This window comes from Chamaea fasciata, unplaced genomic scaffold, assembly GCF_029207755.1.
Source record: "Chamaea fasciata isolate MVZ Bird 193981 ecotype frontalis unplaced genomic scaffold, bChaFas1.0.hap1 SCAF_5, whole genome shotgun sequence".
Taxonomy (NCBI): Eukaryota; Metazoa; Chordata; class Aves; order Passeriformes; family Sylviidae; genus Chamaea; species Chamaea fasciata.
In genome coordinates, this window is record NW_027094090.1 from 53,154,944 (window position 1) to 53,169,369 (window position 14,426).

The 14,426-nt window shown below is 40.4% G+C and overlaps 1 protein-coding gene across 1 annotated transcript in view; it reads left to right on the forward strand.

Moving 5' to 3' along the window:
- Positions 1-8,918: 8,918 nt before the first annotated feature.
- Positions 8,919-14,426, forward strand: part of ABCC9 (ATP binding cassette subfamily C member 9) — a 68,578-nt gene continuing 63,070 nt past the window's right edge. The window contains exon 1 of the mRNA XM_066183704.1: positions 8,919-8,954. The gene's annotated coding sequence lies outside the window, so the exon portion shown is untranslated. The remainder of the gene's footprint in view (positions 8,955-14,426) is intronic.

Sequence of the window (14,426 nt, forward strand, 5' to 3'; positions counted from 1 at the left end):
TGACCACAGCCACACCGAACACAAGCACACAACAATTCCATCAATTATTTTTGTCTCCTGGTTAAATTTCAGGCTGATTTGCCTCCTGTGTGTGTTTACATTAGCCCTTATCAAGGAATCCAGAAGCTCTAACCAGTAACTTTCTGTCTTTAATGATGTGTTTCTTAGACCTCAGGGGGAATGACACCTGTTGGTCTGAAAACACGAGCTTTTAGTAGGGAGGAAGAACGTCCCCCTGTGTCACTCTACTCACAGCTCCATATGTAGATGGAAGATGCCTGGATACTGGTACACCTTGTTCAGGTACCAGAGTTGAATGCTTCAAACTGAGAGTGCAAAGGAGGTTGTTTCGAAATTGTAGTGGCACTTTTACTGGTGATATCTGATATCAAAACAGAATGGTCTGATAAGAGAACTACTCTACCCTTGTAAATTTTCTTGGTGAAAGCTGAAATGCATATTTGCAGGAGAGGAAGCTTTCTAAACAAGAATCTTGGTTTTTATTGTTCAAATTGTGTCCAGAAACTGTGGTAAATTATTTACTAGAAAATAGCATTTCAGCTTATTTATCAGAATCCCACTTCATTGGGTTCCCCAGACATAATAAAATGTTTCATACATTGAATAACTGCATTGCTCCATATATTCCCCATCTTCTATTACTTCAATTCATATTTCTCTTTTTAGCTCTGGAAGTTTCCTCAGGAATCTGCATCTCCTCCCAGCTTCAATAGGAACACTGCTTCTTAAGAAGACAGGTTCAAATTTTCGAGATATGGAACCTTGGATTTGGCATTTTGAAAATGCTGAAACAAATGTCATAGGAAAAAGAAAGATAAATTTTTCACATCTAAGAGTTTTCACAATGTTATCATAATTGTCATCTCTACAAATACAAGGTACTATGGACCCTAAAAACATCAGAAAAATAAGATTTTCCAGTTTCTTCCTCAGTGTTTTGCTTCTAAAGGTACATAGGAAATAAAAGAGGGTGAAAAAAGTAGAAATAAGAAAAATACTGGTTTTTGTAAGTAAAAACTAAATACATAACAGAAATACACTGAATTTCTTTTTTTTTTTTTTAATGAGTAAGACATAATAGCAAAAGCTTTTCAAAATAAAATTCCAACCAATTCTTTTAGTTGTGGTTTTCCTATCAACTAGCATTGAACCAGTTTAATTAAACATCAGCTACCTGGACTGAGTGATGATTTATCCAGATATCCAGTTCAGATGAAGCTACCTACAAAGGGTCTGCTCAATGAAGGTAAGAAGGATGTGCAGCTGTATTTTCCCTGAAAGACACAAATATTTCCAGAGACATCCCCTAAAGCGTGTCTCCTTTCTTTTCCCTTCACTTTTTCTCACTGTTTCTTTCTCAGTTCTGTGGAACAACATGAATCACAAGTAGCATTAGCTACTTTTTTCCTACAACATAGTATTGCCATAGCAACAGACAAAGTGAGTTTGTTGTGGTTTTTTAGTCTAAACAGAAGAGTGCACAAGCACATCAGCTGCTCAGGGCACCCTACAAAGTATGAAATGAGTATTGGATATATTGACTCGTATTTCCATCTAGAATTTTCTGAAGAGAGAAATGGGAATTTGACTTCCTGTAGATATAATTTATTCTGTTTATATGTTCACAACATATCATCCGTGTATGATTCTTACCACTGGTGGCTGTTGCCTTATGGTTCGAATTTAAACCCAGTTATGTTCAACAGCTCTCAGACATCCCTCAGCCCCATCCTGCAGTCAGTTGCTGCAAGCTGGCTCACATAAATCCCTGTAATTTGAAGCAACTGCTGGATGAACAACTGTTGATGCATCTGCAGACCAGATTTGGGTCTGGATTGTACAGGTGGGGTTAATTTTTAACTGCAGCTAGAGTGACAATGCTTAACACGTTACACGCAGTGCACATAGACCAGCGGGGTCCTCCTGAGATAAGTGGGAGGAGGGAAGAATCAGTTCATCAGAACAGCTGAGTGCAGTCCATTTACATACCAACTCACAAAGTGAAGGTTTGGCTAGAGTGGATTTGGTCATATTATTTTGATGGTGTCCAGATTGTCTCAGTTTGCCAGCATTTCATATGCAAAAATGCAAAAGAACACATTGGGCCACTTGAAATGATATGCTGCTCTCTTGACTGCTACAGGGACAAGATGTAAAACAGAGAGTGAACAATGATGAAAGTCTGTTTAAGTCCCTTTTACATTTCTCAGACCTTTTGCTTTATTACAGCAAACTTGATGTAAATGTCCTTGAAATCACATTAATAAATCTTATGCTGTCTGCCAAGAGTCTGCCTGGAAGCATTGTGCACTTCAGGGAGATGTTTTGCTACTACTGTTCCATAGGAACTGCTGTTTTCACCACAAAGGCTGTTTAATTTTCTATAATTTCTGCACCATATGGTATTGTGGTTGTCTTGGGCCTGGACCAATTGTGTTGTGAGAATTTATCCCATTTTTTTCTTTATTTATATGAACCCTGTCAGACTGGCGTCACAGGCCTGTGGTGGAGTATTATAGAAGTACCTCAGATATAGCCTACCCAGGAGCTTCAGAAAGTGTTTTGGGCAAATCTGTGGCTGCAACCTTCCTTGGAACATAAAGTTTCTATGGTATGCTGATTACTGGATAATTTAGGAAGTTTTAAATCCATTTTCATTTTTTTTTTTTTTCTGCTGAGACACTGCCTTCCACTGCTGGGCCTTTGACACATCCTACTGTAAAGGAGTAGAGTAATTTTAACCTAATCTCAATCTTTTGATTAATTTTTATTCCCAATTTTAATCCATGTAAAGTGAGATTTCGTAAAGTCCCATGTGCTATAAAATGGACTTTAGATTTACATTACCATTTCCTGATTTCCAGCAAGGATAGCAGGTGACATCAGGTAGAAGAGAACGAGGAAAAGATTTGAGATCCAGGACATCAGTATTTTGTGCTAAATACAGGGGTAGTAAATAACACAAAGGATAGGGCAGAGTGTATTAAATCCTCAACTACTGCACTTAATTTGTGGCAGTTGAATTACCTGGATGATATATCATTAACTGAAATACAACATAAAGTGTGATCACAATGATTTTAAATGTATTTGGGGTTTGTTCTTTTTATGGAAATGAATTTGAGAAGAATTTCTGTTCCCAGAAGTCTGAACAGAGATTTGTTAAGAAGCTTCTAGCTTACAGATATGCAGCTTCAGAGACTGGAGGATGAGGATTTAGATAAAAGGCAGATTGGGACCCTTTATGGTTGAATGTTTCTCTTAAAGCGAGGCACTGCACTACATATCTTGCCTGCAAAAAAAGATATGAATCTTCTTAAGGATTAAATACATCCTCTTATGGTAGTGGATTTTTAAAGAATGTATTCTATATGGAACAAATAACAGAAAAAACCCTGAACTGTATTTTGTATGCAACAGATGTCAGATTTCAGGGCTAGTATAGGCAAATGAATTTCATCTTTTCCTATCAAAGAGATTTCTAATAGTTTTAATGATTTAATGCTATACATTTTTCCCAGCATAGGATGTGGCAGGTCTCAAGTAGGAAAACTTGTGGAATTACAATCAGAGTTGGAAAGGCATGTGGGAGACATTCTGTGTGGCTTCTACGAGGTGTAGTAAAAAGGATAGGGAGGGCCTCTATAAGACACTTGTCATGGTTATTGCCCTTTTTAAATATACATGTAAAAAGCATATCAGGCTGAAAATTTATTTCCATACTTCAAAGAAGAAAAAAGAAGAAGATACAGGTAAAGTATTCAAAACTTTAACCATATAGACACTGTCATTTTCCTGGAGTGAGATAGTAATATCCAGAGTGGAATTAGTTCCCACTATCTTCTATATCTGGTTTAGGATGAAAATAATAATCTGAAAATGTATTTTTCTCTCCAAGTGCTATATAGGCAGTCTAGTAGCAGGCAGACACATAAGCAATCAAGCATCTGCCGTTTAATCCTGGGTGAGCTGAGTTCTGTGTTTAGTACCTGATGCCCCTTTAAGGCATTCACTCTGAAATTAACACCTAAAATTTTTATTTCTAGCTACTATGTCTCTAAAAGTCAGCATTTGTAAATGGGACTGAACAATGTAGGTGTCTTGTTGAGTTTAATGGGAGAAAATGATCATCCTACATTAGTTCTGTTTTGGTTGCAGAGAATTTAAAATCTGGCTGGTGGGTTTGCTGGGTTAGAAACAATGAAGATGTTCTGGGCAATGCAAAAGAAAGGTTTGAATTGTCCAGTGTCAGCCTAGAGGATTCAAATCCAATATAGCACAGAGGAGGGAGTCCCCATCCCTGGAGGTGTCCAAGGAACCGGATGTGATGGCACTCAGTGCTCTGGGTTGGGTGACAAGGTAGGGATTGGTCGCAGGTTGGACTGGATGACCCTGGAGGTCTTTTCCAACCTTAATGCTTCTGTAAATATTTAAAAACAATCCCCTTTTTCCCAGTTCCTCACACATAGACATACATGTAAAATCCACAATATCATTGTAATTTATAGTACAAGTGGGTCTATGGGTTTGGTAGAATCTAAGTTGTAGTACAAAAGGTTTGCTTGATATTTTTGGTGCCACTCCTCTACACACAGAGCATGTGGAGATCTTGCATTATCCTTTACAACCTTGAAAAGTCCTTCAATATGAAAGGAATAGCTCTTAGACTTTGTGGGGTTTTTGAAGGAAAAAAAAGGAGTGTACTGCAAACCACGTGTGTTTGGTTGCCCATGTTTTTTGTGTGTTTGTTTGTTTTGTTTTGTTAGCAAAAACAGCCTTTGTCAAACAGAACCAGTAAACCTGTAGGTCTGAAAATTTGTTTTGTGTGCAGGACCTAACTTTTGCCAAGATCAAGAGCAATCAAGGCATATGGTAACATTGTATTTGGTGCCTCTGACTCCACCATGGGGCCGTTTTCCCTCAAAGATCAGAAGGTTTGTAAATCGCTGTTCAAGGCCTGCGGCTTTCTACACCTTTTATAGAGATGAACTCTGAAGTCTGGGATTTTCTCATCCTTCTCCATATAGAGTTCTTTGCTACTTAGATTGCTCTGTTGAAATTCTGCTGTATATATTTTCCACAACACTTTTCCCCATAGAAACCAGGCATGCTAACTTTAAAAAAAAGCTGTGGAAAATATTTCAAATAATATTAAGCTTCTACTGCTTCCCCCTTCCAAGCTTAATAACAATAAATATTTTAAACAGACAAAGAAGTTATCCAAAGACCAGGCTGCATTTTCTATGACATTAAAAAAAATTAAATAAAAACTTAATCTTCGCTACTTCATTACAATTTTCTTGGTAGATCCATTAATTTTTCTTTAGATAAAATGAGCAATGTGTAATTAAAAGAAATATAGCAAACTTTTTTTTTTTTTTAAGTAGGGTTGTAAGGGTAAGTAAAATTAATCTTGAAAGCTGTGTCAGTCTGATCTTTTTATATGGTGGCATAAGTTCTGACACAGCACTGTGGGGATTCTGTCACTGTGACAAATTTAGAAGCAAAATAAAGACTTGATAGTCCATAACTTATATAATCGACTCTGAATGTTTTTTTTAATTGCTCTGTTAGCATAGAGCCCTGGTGTAAACTATATAAGATGGTTTAAAATCAGTCAAGGAATTTATCCAGCTCAGCACAATGACAGGTTTTCTCCAAAACAGCTGCTTTAGTGTCAACCTCCACAAGTGGATGAAATGATGGTGATTTCAGCTCTTCACCTAAGAAACGGAAAAGAAAAGGAGCCTGCAGGCATCTCCCTGGGTTTGGGTAATAAGAGGAAAATCGTCATGGTCCAGTGCCTTGATTGTTACTGTTGGACTGCAATAAATGCAGTAGAGGGATACCTATGGCTTGGCCCACAATATGGGAAACAGCAGAGAGAGCTGCTGGCAGCTGAAACCAGAACAGCTTGTTGTGTGAACAGTGTCCAGAGTGCAGCCACCCTTCCTCTCCTGGTTAGTGAGTTAAATAAACCAAGACAATTCAGGTGGAGAGTGCTCAGCCAGGACCTGTGGCAAATAACCACACTGCAGAACCTGTCAGGTCATTTTCCTCACATTGCTGAGTCCTAATTTATTAAAACCTTTCCCCACACATGCTATTCCTCCACCATTTTGGTTCTTTTGGGTTCAGCTGCTCAAGCTGATGGAAGCCCACCAGGGTGTGGAAATCAGTGCCAGCCGGGCTGTGGATTTCACAGAACGAAGGAGCCAAAACTCAGCGGTTTTGTTAAGATCCGCTTAGAATATTTTGCATTCTGTCTCTCCCTCTCCAAAGCCATCAGGTGAAGCGGCTTCTGCCTTTAAGCTGCCCATCCTCCATGGGCAGGCACTCTCCTCGCTCCGGGGCCGCGGGGCCACCAGCCCGCGGAGGGACCCCCGCCGCCGGTGAGTGCCTCGAGTAGCGGCGGGCGCCCGAAGGGGTGACGCGTTCTCCCCCACATTCCTCCCTGCATCCTTCCCCGCATTCCTCCCTGCATCCTTCCCCACATTTCTCTCTGCATCCTTCCTCACATTCCTCCCTGCATCCTTCCCCACATTTCTCCCTGCATCCTTCACCGTATCCCTTCCCGCATCCCTCCACGCATCCTTCCTTGCATCCCTCCCCGGAGCCCTCCTACATCCCTCCCCGCATACCCCCCCCCCCCCCCCCCCCCCTCGCATCCGCTGCCAGGGCGGCAGTCCCGGTGCTGGCGGGACCGCGCCCGGTTTGATCCCGCGGTTCCGGTGCCCGGCTCGGTCTCGCACCGCTGGCACCTCTGCAGCTGAATCGCCTCCGGCTTGGAGAGATGTCGGTACCAGATCTCGTCTTCTGGAGGCTGACGGGGAAAAGCGGTGACGTGCTGGACGTGGGGGTACCCGAGGATCGGCCTGGGGTTGTTTCCACACATTTAAACGTCCAAAAATTCCCGGAAACATTTTGAATTCCTGTAATTACCATTTGCCCCCTCCTTCCCCCTTCCCTCTCCTCTCACTCAAATCGAAAAGCCCTGATACAAAATGCCAGATCAGGGCTGACTGTTCTGACATTTCAGAGCTTTCCATTTTTCCTAATCCTTTCAAAATGCATTTCAAAACACTTTAGCTTGTCATATAGAGAAATGAAAGTGCCCTATTTAGAAACAGCAAAATGAAACATGCTGGCTGATTCCATGTTCATTTTGCCTTATTTTTTCCCTTCCTGTTCAAACAATTTTGTAGAAAAGACAGAACTGAATTACAATGAACTAAATACTCACGTTTTGATGAAGAAAACTGTAACCATAAATGTTACTAACTTCTGTCAGAAATTGTATTTCAAAAATACTACATGGCAATTTCAGATGATTGGATGGGTTATAACTTTTTTATTTTTAAAGCAATCTTCTTTAACAAACAGAGATATGTAGCAGAAGTCAGAGATTTCCAGTCCATAATCTTTTTTCTAAAGCATTTCATATATGAAAAGGGAAGAAATAAAAGGGAAAAAAAGTAAGCACAAGTCAAAGATTTCACATGCCTTGGAGGACTGTTAATATCTGTCTAAGTGTAAAGCTGTGTTGATATTTCAGATCAATGGGAGCTAACAAAAAGTACTAATTATCTCTAGCTCAGAGATTTCTGATTTCTTATCCCTACTACAGTCAGGTGTGAAATATCAGAGAAAAAGGAGCAGTCTGGGTTTGCCAAGGTTTTGATAAATCCTGCAGTGTTTGGCCTCAGCCATCCAAATCCATTCTCAGCTCAGCATTCTCTGTATAACCCCATTCATGGAAACATCTTTGACCTCAATCCCTTGGAAACCATTTGCTCTCTAATGACCTAGATGCAATCCCTGGATTCTGCAAGGTCTAAGCAGAATTCTCTCCCAAGGGCCTCCAGTTCTAGTACAGAATGACTGAAGAGGAATTGGATGATCCTTGTGTATCCCTTCCAGCTCAGGCTATTCTGTGATTCCAAAAGCTGTGCTCAAAACCACCCTGCACTGACACATGTCCTGTGCTGCACCACAAGTCCCAGATCTTTGCAATTTATGGCCTCAAGTTGTAAGGCTCAAGTGAAACTGTCACAATGGAAAAATCCGAATCTTAGTTCATCTTTCTTTGATGGAGCTGTGAGAAAATGAGCAAACAAACCAACCAACCACATGTGGGCTCTCTTGGGACTTCTTTACCTCTAAGTAAACAAATACAATGGATTTTGTAACTAAAAAATGTTATCCCATGTAAAAAAGGGCAATTGTATTGAAAACTATATTCCTGGTATGAGCATCAAATAAATTGGGAATTTTATTTCAAGTATTAAAAAAAGCCAGAAGAAGCAGACCTGTGTGATCAAAAAGTGAGATTTGGTCTGCATTTTAAGCAGAAGAGCTGGAGGGACTTAGGTAAGCCAGTAAAGTAAAATATCTGAGTAGACTTTTCTGCTTAATATGGTGGAAGACATGCAAAATTATGTTGTCAAATTCAAATTATCCAAGATTAATTACAAAGGAATCAAAAGCTGAATCTCTGCAAGCGTGCCAAAAGTTAGACTACCTTGTCTAAATCAATTACTTCAGAATAGCCATCTGCTAATAGTCCATGTGCTGACATGCAGCTTCTTGGAATCTTACTGCTTCAGAGAGGGAAAAATGAAAATAAAAGCAAGCAGAGGAAATCCCAGGGGAATGTAGCTTCAGGAGGCGAAAAATTGGTGCTTTTTGCTTGCCTGTCTCTTCCCAGTTTCCTGCCCCCTTCAGCGTATGAGAAAGGCAAGAAGAGTTTGTGCACTTTGGAAACTCGATAGGAGGCAGCAGCTGATCTTCCCATCACCAGCCTAAAAATAATCCACTCCAGGGCTTGGAGCGGCTTCACTAAGTGGAGGAAAATCCTGCCATCGGGATGATATTGATCACATAGCACAACCGAGTGACACTTTGGGTTGGTATTTGGGGTTGTGTTTACAAAGGTAAGCTGCTGCAGAGTTTGATCTAACATTCAGCAACCAAACGGGGCATGCGATGACCCTCCCCCCATTATCTCCCACTAACCACCTCCTCCTCCTCCTTCCCTTTATATCTGTGGGACAGGGCTGCTCCTCGTTCTTTCCTGGGATTACAACTCCAATCTCTTTTTCCTTTTCCATTCGCAGGCGTTCTCAGCCTTTACCGTCCCCTCCTGCTGATGTTTTCTTTGCTGCTGTTCACAGGGTTATGTTTCTTTTTTTAAACTGTCCTGTCTTGGCAATGTGAAGTCGAAGGTTTTACAGCAGGCAGCGTAGCACGCTGGTGTTGGGGATCGCACTGTGTGGAGAAGCTTTCCAAAAAAAGAAAGAAAAAAAACCAAGCGATGCATTTAGATGTGTGAGACCACTGCAGATGTTTGTGTGAAATGCTTTGCAGTGCCAATAGCCTGTTTAGCACCACTGCCGTTGTGATTTTCCCTGTGTTTGGAGGCTGATCCAGAAGGCTCCCGAAGTCAATGAGATTCTTTGCATTGACTTCAGCACCGTTTGGATCAGGCTGTGGCACACGGCAGTTAGCGCTGCGAATGCTGACAAGCACCAGAGGTAATTCATCATCCTGAGGCCCAGGGGAGCTGGGGCAGTGCTTAGCAAGGAAGAGGGGTCTGTGGAGCATAGGTGGTCACAGCTTAAATAAGGAATAAAAAGAAAATTGTATTTTGTATCGGGTCTTTTTTGATGAAATAGGTTTTAAAGGGGACAGTGCTTTCTGCCGTTACCTCAGCAGAACTCTTTGCAAGATTATAGATCACATAGGTTGGGTTAGTGTTTTCAGGAAAGTAAGAGCAAACTAGAAGGGTTACAAGCAGATAGGGAAAAGATTCAGAGCACTAACCTAAAATCTCTCGAAAACCTCAGAGTTAGGCCTTCCATTCAAAGCTATAAATCAATCATTTGTCCTCAGTTAAAATTTACTATGGGAAATTCCAGAAGAAAAGACAAATTTTGCTTTTGTGCTTTATTCAGAAGATAAGAACTAAGTACTTTTGTAAAACTCAGAGTATTTTCTTCACCCTGCACCTATATGCATACACATATGTATATACATACATGTTTATATGTATATATGGGCATATAATGCACATTATATGTAAGACCAAAACGAAATTTGGTCTGAACTGAGACACAAGAATGCTCTGTAAACCGGTATATTTTAATTAGGAAGTGCAACTATGAATTTATATCATTTTTTTTTAAAGTATGGACAACAGAACTACTGCAATAAATGTTTTCAAAATATTCTTATTCCCCCAAACAAGCTCCACCTGAGGAGTGTACTTATACTCTTTTTTTTGTAGTCATAAGTACCTTGCAGAGCATGACGATCAGAGTGATATTTCAGGTAAGATGAAACTCTTGAATATGAAGATTTTAAAGTCCACTTTAAAAGACCCTTAAGGTAGTTAAAATGTCTTTAATTAGGATTCTTATAGTTTTGTACTTGGTGAGGATGTTCTCATAATTTTAATGGAAATTTTGATTATCTACCATTTTTCCATTGTCTTCTTCAGAATTTCTTATGGAAAATATATCTCATGAACTGGCTTACTGCCCTGAGAATCCCCATTTATGCTTGTTAAAATGAGATTTGTAAGTGTTTAGGTTCAATGTTCTGTCATTTCCATGTTTACGACTTTGACCTATTTTCTTTCTTCCCAAAACTTCTCACTTCTTCACAGGAATTTTTGTTAATGAATCACTTTTGTGCTGTTTTCTGTTTATTCTCTTATGACTGTGTCTGTCCACTTTAGCCTAAAACCAGGAAGTCTCAACTTGCCAGTAATGTGGATCTTAGCATAAAAATTTAAATGCTTAAAGGACATGAGGGGTTTTTAGCTATTTCATTGAAGGGTGAACTGCTGTTCAGATAGTTCACATCCTCATTAAAGTAAACCAAGGGGGAATCAGATTCCCTAATGATGTAAAGGACAGCTGAAACTTGCCTTCCACTGGTACCAACATGGGCCCATCCTCCTGATTGTTCTTTCCATTCCCCTGCTCTGTGAAGTTTGGCTGATGGCTTTAGCTCATACTGACTATTCAGCACAGGCCATTCTCAAAGGGAGAAGGAAAAACCACCTCTCAGAATCTCTGATGAGTTGTAGAGTTCATAAAGACAGAATTTAAAGTGAGTAATTTGAGAGTAACTTAGAAAGACGAAGGCCTTCCAGCCTACAAGTGTTAAAACAAAAAATTACCTGGCACTTGGCACTCCTGCTGGGTTGCTGAATGTAGCTGGTATCCTCAGATGGCACATGCTTGTTATCAGATGATCTTTGTCCCATTACTTCATTTCCATGTCTGACACGATAGATTAAACCTAGCATGCTTGGCAACATTATTATAAAGTATAACATTCCTGCTATAATTAGCAGTGAAGCAAATTGTGATGTACCCACGTTTTTACAATTACCCCAGTATAAATTGTTGGCCTACTGTATTCAACAGCAAGTGAAACTTTTTCTGGGAAAGCCATTTTTTGTAATGACTATGAATAACATTGTCTTAGTGACTTTATGAGTACCTCAACAGTTATTCTGAATGGCTGCTACCACCTGATGAGAAGTGGTTCATAATGTAGATGATCAGCAAATTTCAAAATAACTTGCTACCCCTTCATCTCTTTTCTACAGAATATTCACTTTTAGGTTACACAGATTCTTTTTCCAAAGTGGCAGTTAGACTGCTCCCATATTGTTCAGACATTGCTGTTTGCCAGTCAAAGCCATCTTCCTGTAGAGAAGCTTTGAGCTTCAGAGATTCCAATCTGATCATGAGCTTAGAGAAAAGGTTAATCCATATGAGACGAAGAGGCCTTTGCTTTCCAGTGGCTCTCCCCTCCTTTAGAACCCACAGATAAAGTTTTGCTAAGAGGCTGGTGGACATTTCTCCACTGTTACGTCTTGAGGCAGTCCTGCACGAGCCAACTTGGGAACTGAAGTAGGGAAATTGCAGCAGTTCAACTTTGATGTCGAACTTGATGTGAGCAGGGCTTCTTACCTTGGGGACATCACCACAGTGATTAGGACTGTTAATTGTGCGACTGAACTATGTTGGTGTGGCTCTCTGCTGGACTGTGAGCCCACAGCAAGGCAGGCAGGCAGACTGCTGAGGGTGATAAACCCACCTGGCTTTGCTGCTTAATTCACCTGTGTACCCTTCCAGGCAGGGCTGTTTCCAGTGTTCCCAAGGAAGGGTCCTGGCAGGTGTAGGAGGGGCATTGCTGCTGTGGAATGCAATAACCTCTCTGAGTTGGAGCACTAAAGGCTTTAATCTCTTCCATCCCTGATACACAAAAATTTCTTCAAATTTCTCCTCCTGTGGCTCTGCAGACCAGTTTTACCTCCTTGCTCTCTCCTCGCATACTTGCTGTGGCCTAAAAACTGTCTCCTCATCTCTGGGAAGGAGAAAATCACCTTTGGCCACATGGTGGGAAAACCTGAGTCAGCTGTGTATTCTGATTTGCTTAGATCTAATTCAAAATTCTTCAGCATTACAGGTTTTGCTGTTCTCTGTGATCAGCATTCTCTCTCTTTTTGTGGGAAAAACAGAGTAAGTGTTTCTGTGTATTTAGTTATGTACTTGCATAAAGCTCAGCATGGAGAGAAACAAACAGCACTTTCTCACGTGGGCAAGATACCTCTTTTTCCCTCTCTACAGATGTAGTTCTGGCTGAAGTACAGCATTTGCTTCGTAGAGGAGTAAAAGCAAGGGAAGAATAGTTTAATAGTGTAATTTTCATTTAGGGAACCAAAATTGATCAGTGGTCAGTTGTAGAAGTGTTCCATCTTCCTTTCCTGCTGCAGTTTTCCATGAGTTACAATAATAAGCACAGCTGCAATTCTTCAATTCTTCATGTTTTGGCTTTGTTGTAGGTGTTTTTCTTGTTGGTGTTGTTTTTAATTCATTGTTCTTAATTTTCACATTTTAGTTTCATTTCATGAAATCTTATGGTTGTACAGAAAGAAGGAAATGGTGCCTTTTCCCTCTTTCACTGGGTAACTGCAATCAAGATCTTCAAATGGTCTTAATTTCCAGGCTCAGTTTTCTGAGTGAAAGCTTTCAAAACGAGGACTCATTAAAAATCAGTAGCTGTAGCTGTGACCTTTTAAAACTCTTTAGAATTCCTAGAATTATTAAAGATTTCTTTAACTCTAACTTGCAATACTGAAATGCTGTTTAAAAGTGCAACTTTGACTCTTTAATGAGTCTGAAGCTTTACACTGTTTGCAGGCCAAAAAATGTGTCCTTCTGTAGCTACACTGAACTTTCCAAGCATGGGATCTGAGCGTGGGTACAAGAAATTTTGCTGTCATATTATCATATTTTTATTTGAAAAAGATTGAAGGCTGCACTGTTTTCTTGGATGAGAGATCACATCTGAAAACTTGTCATGGTCCAACTCGCATTATTTTTAGTGGAGCTGCAAAAACATTATTGGAAAATGCCCTGTACTGCCTAGAGAAATCAAGGATTTGTTCTTCTGCCTTAGGGGCTTTTCTTTCTGTCCTTCTTTGGAGAAGAATACAGCTTGTTAAACTTTGGGGCTAATGAAATGGAGCTTCTGGAGGCATGCCCTGATGCTGCAGAAAGTAATGACTAATTTCAGCTTCAAACCAAAAGGCATTGTCTGTAAATGCAAAGCATCATCCCTTTGATATCAGCAAAACTTCATCCACTATATTTCCCTTATCTAGGAAACTTGAGCCAAGAGGCAGGAAGTACTTTACATGCTTTATTCCAGGGGGTGATGGTTCCGTGCATCTCTCCACCTGCAGAGTCTCCTCTGTACCAAAGTTCTCCAAAAAAAAAGCAAGGTCCAGCAGCTTGAGTCACAAAACTGTGGGGGGTGTGTGGGATCTGCCTTCTGAAGCAGAAATGGATGGGAAGGGAAAGATGGAGTGGATCCTGTCTCCCCACAAGGCAACTGGAGATGACATTATTTCTCAGAGCTCTAAGGTAGTGCTGATGTTTTCATACACCATTCTTGAAGATCCAGAGAACTGCCAGCAGCAGAAAGTGTTACAAAATTTGGGATATGCCAACAGATGCAGAACATGAGTCGTCCATTTCCAGCCACAGCTCGTTCCCAGCACAGTGGAGATGGAAAAATGGGTGGAAGAAAGAAGGGAAGGGAGGAGAGAAGAATCACTGGACTATTAATGTTTCCACAGTTCTTATCTCCTCCATTTCCTATCAGTGCCAAACTGTACTGGATATGTGTCCTGAGCTAAGTGCTGCTGAACAGGGAAGTTGTATATTTGATGATTTGGCATTTTGGGGCAGCACAGCATCACAACACTGATCAGAATATTTTGTTAGATTTTAAGCCTGTGGGAGTTTAATGAGCATGGTCACTGGATAAACTGATTCATGATGAAGTTTTCTGATCAAAAATCTTAGGAATTTATTGTCAGT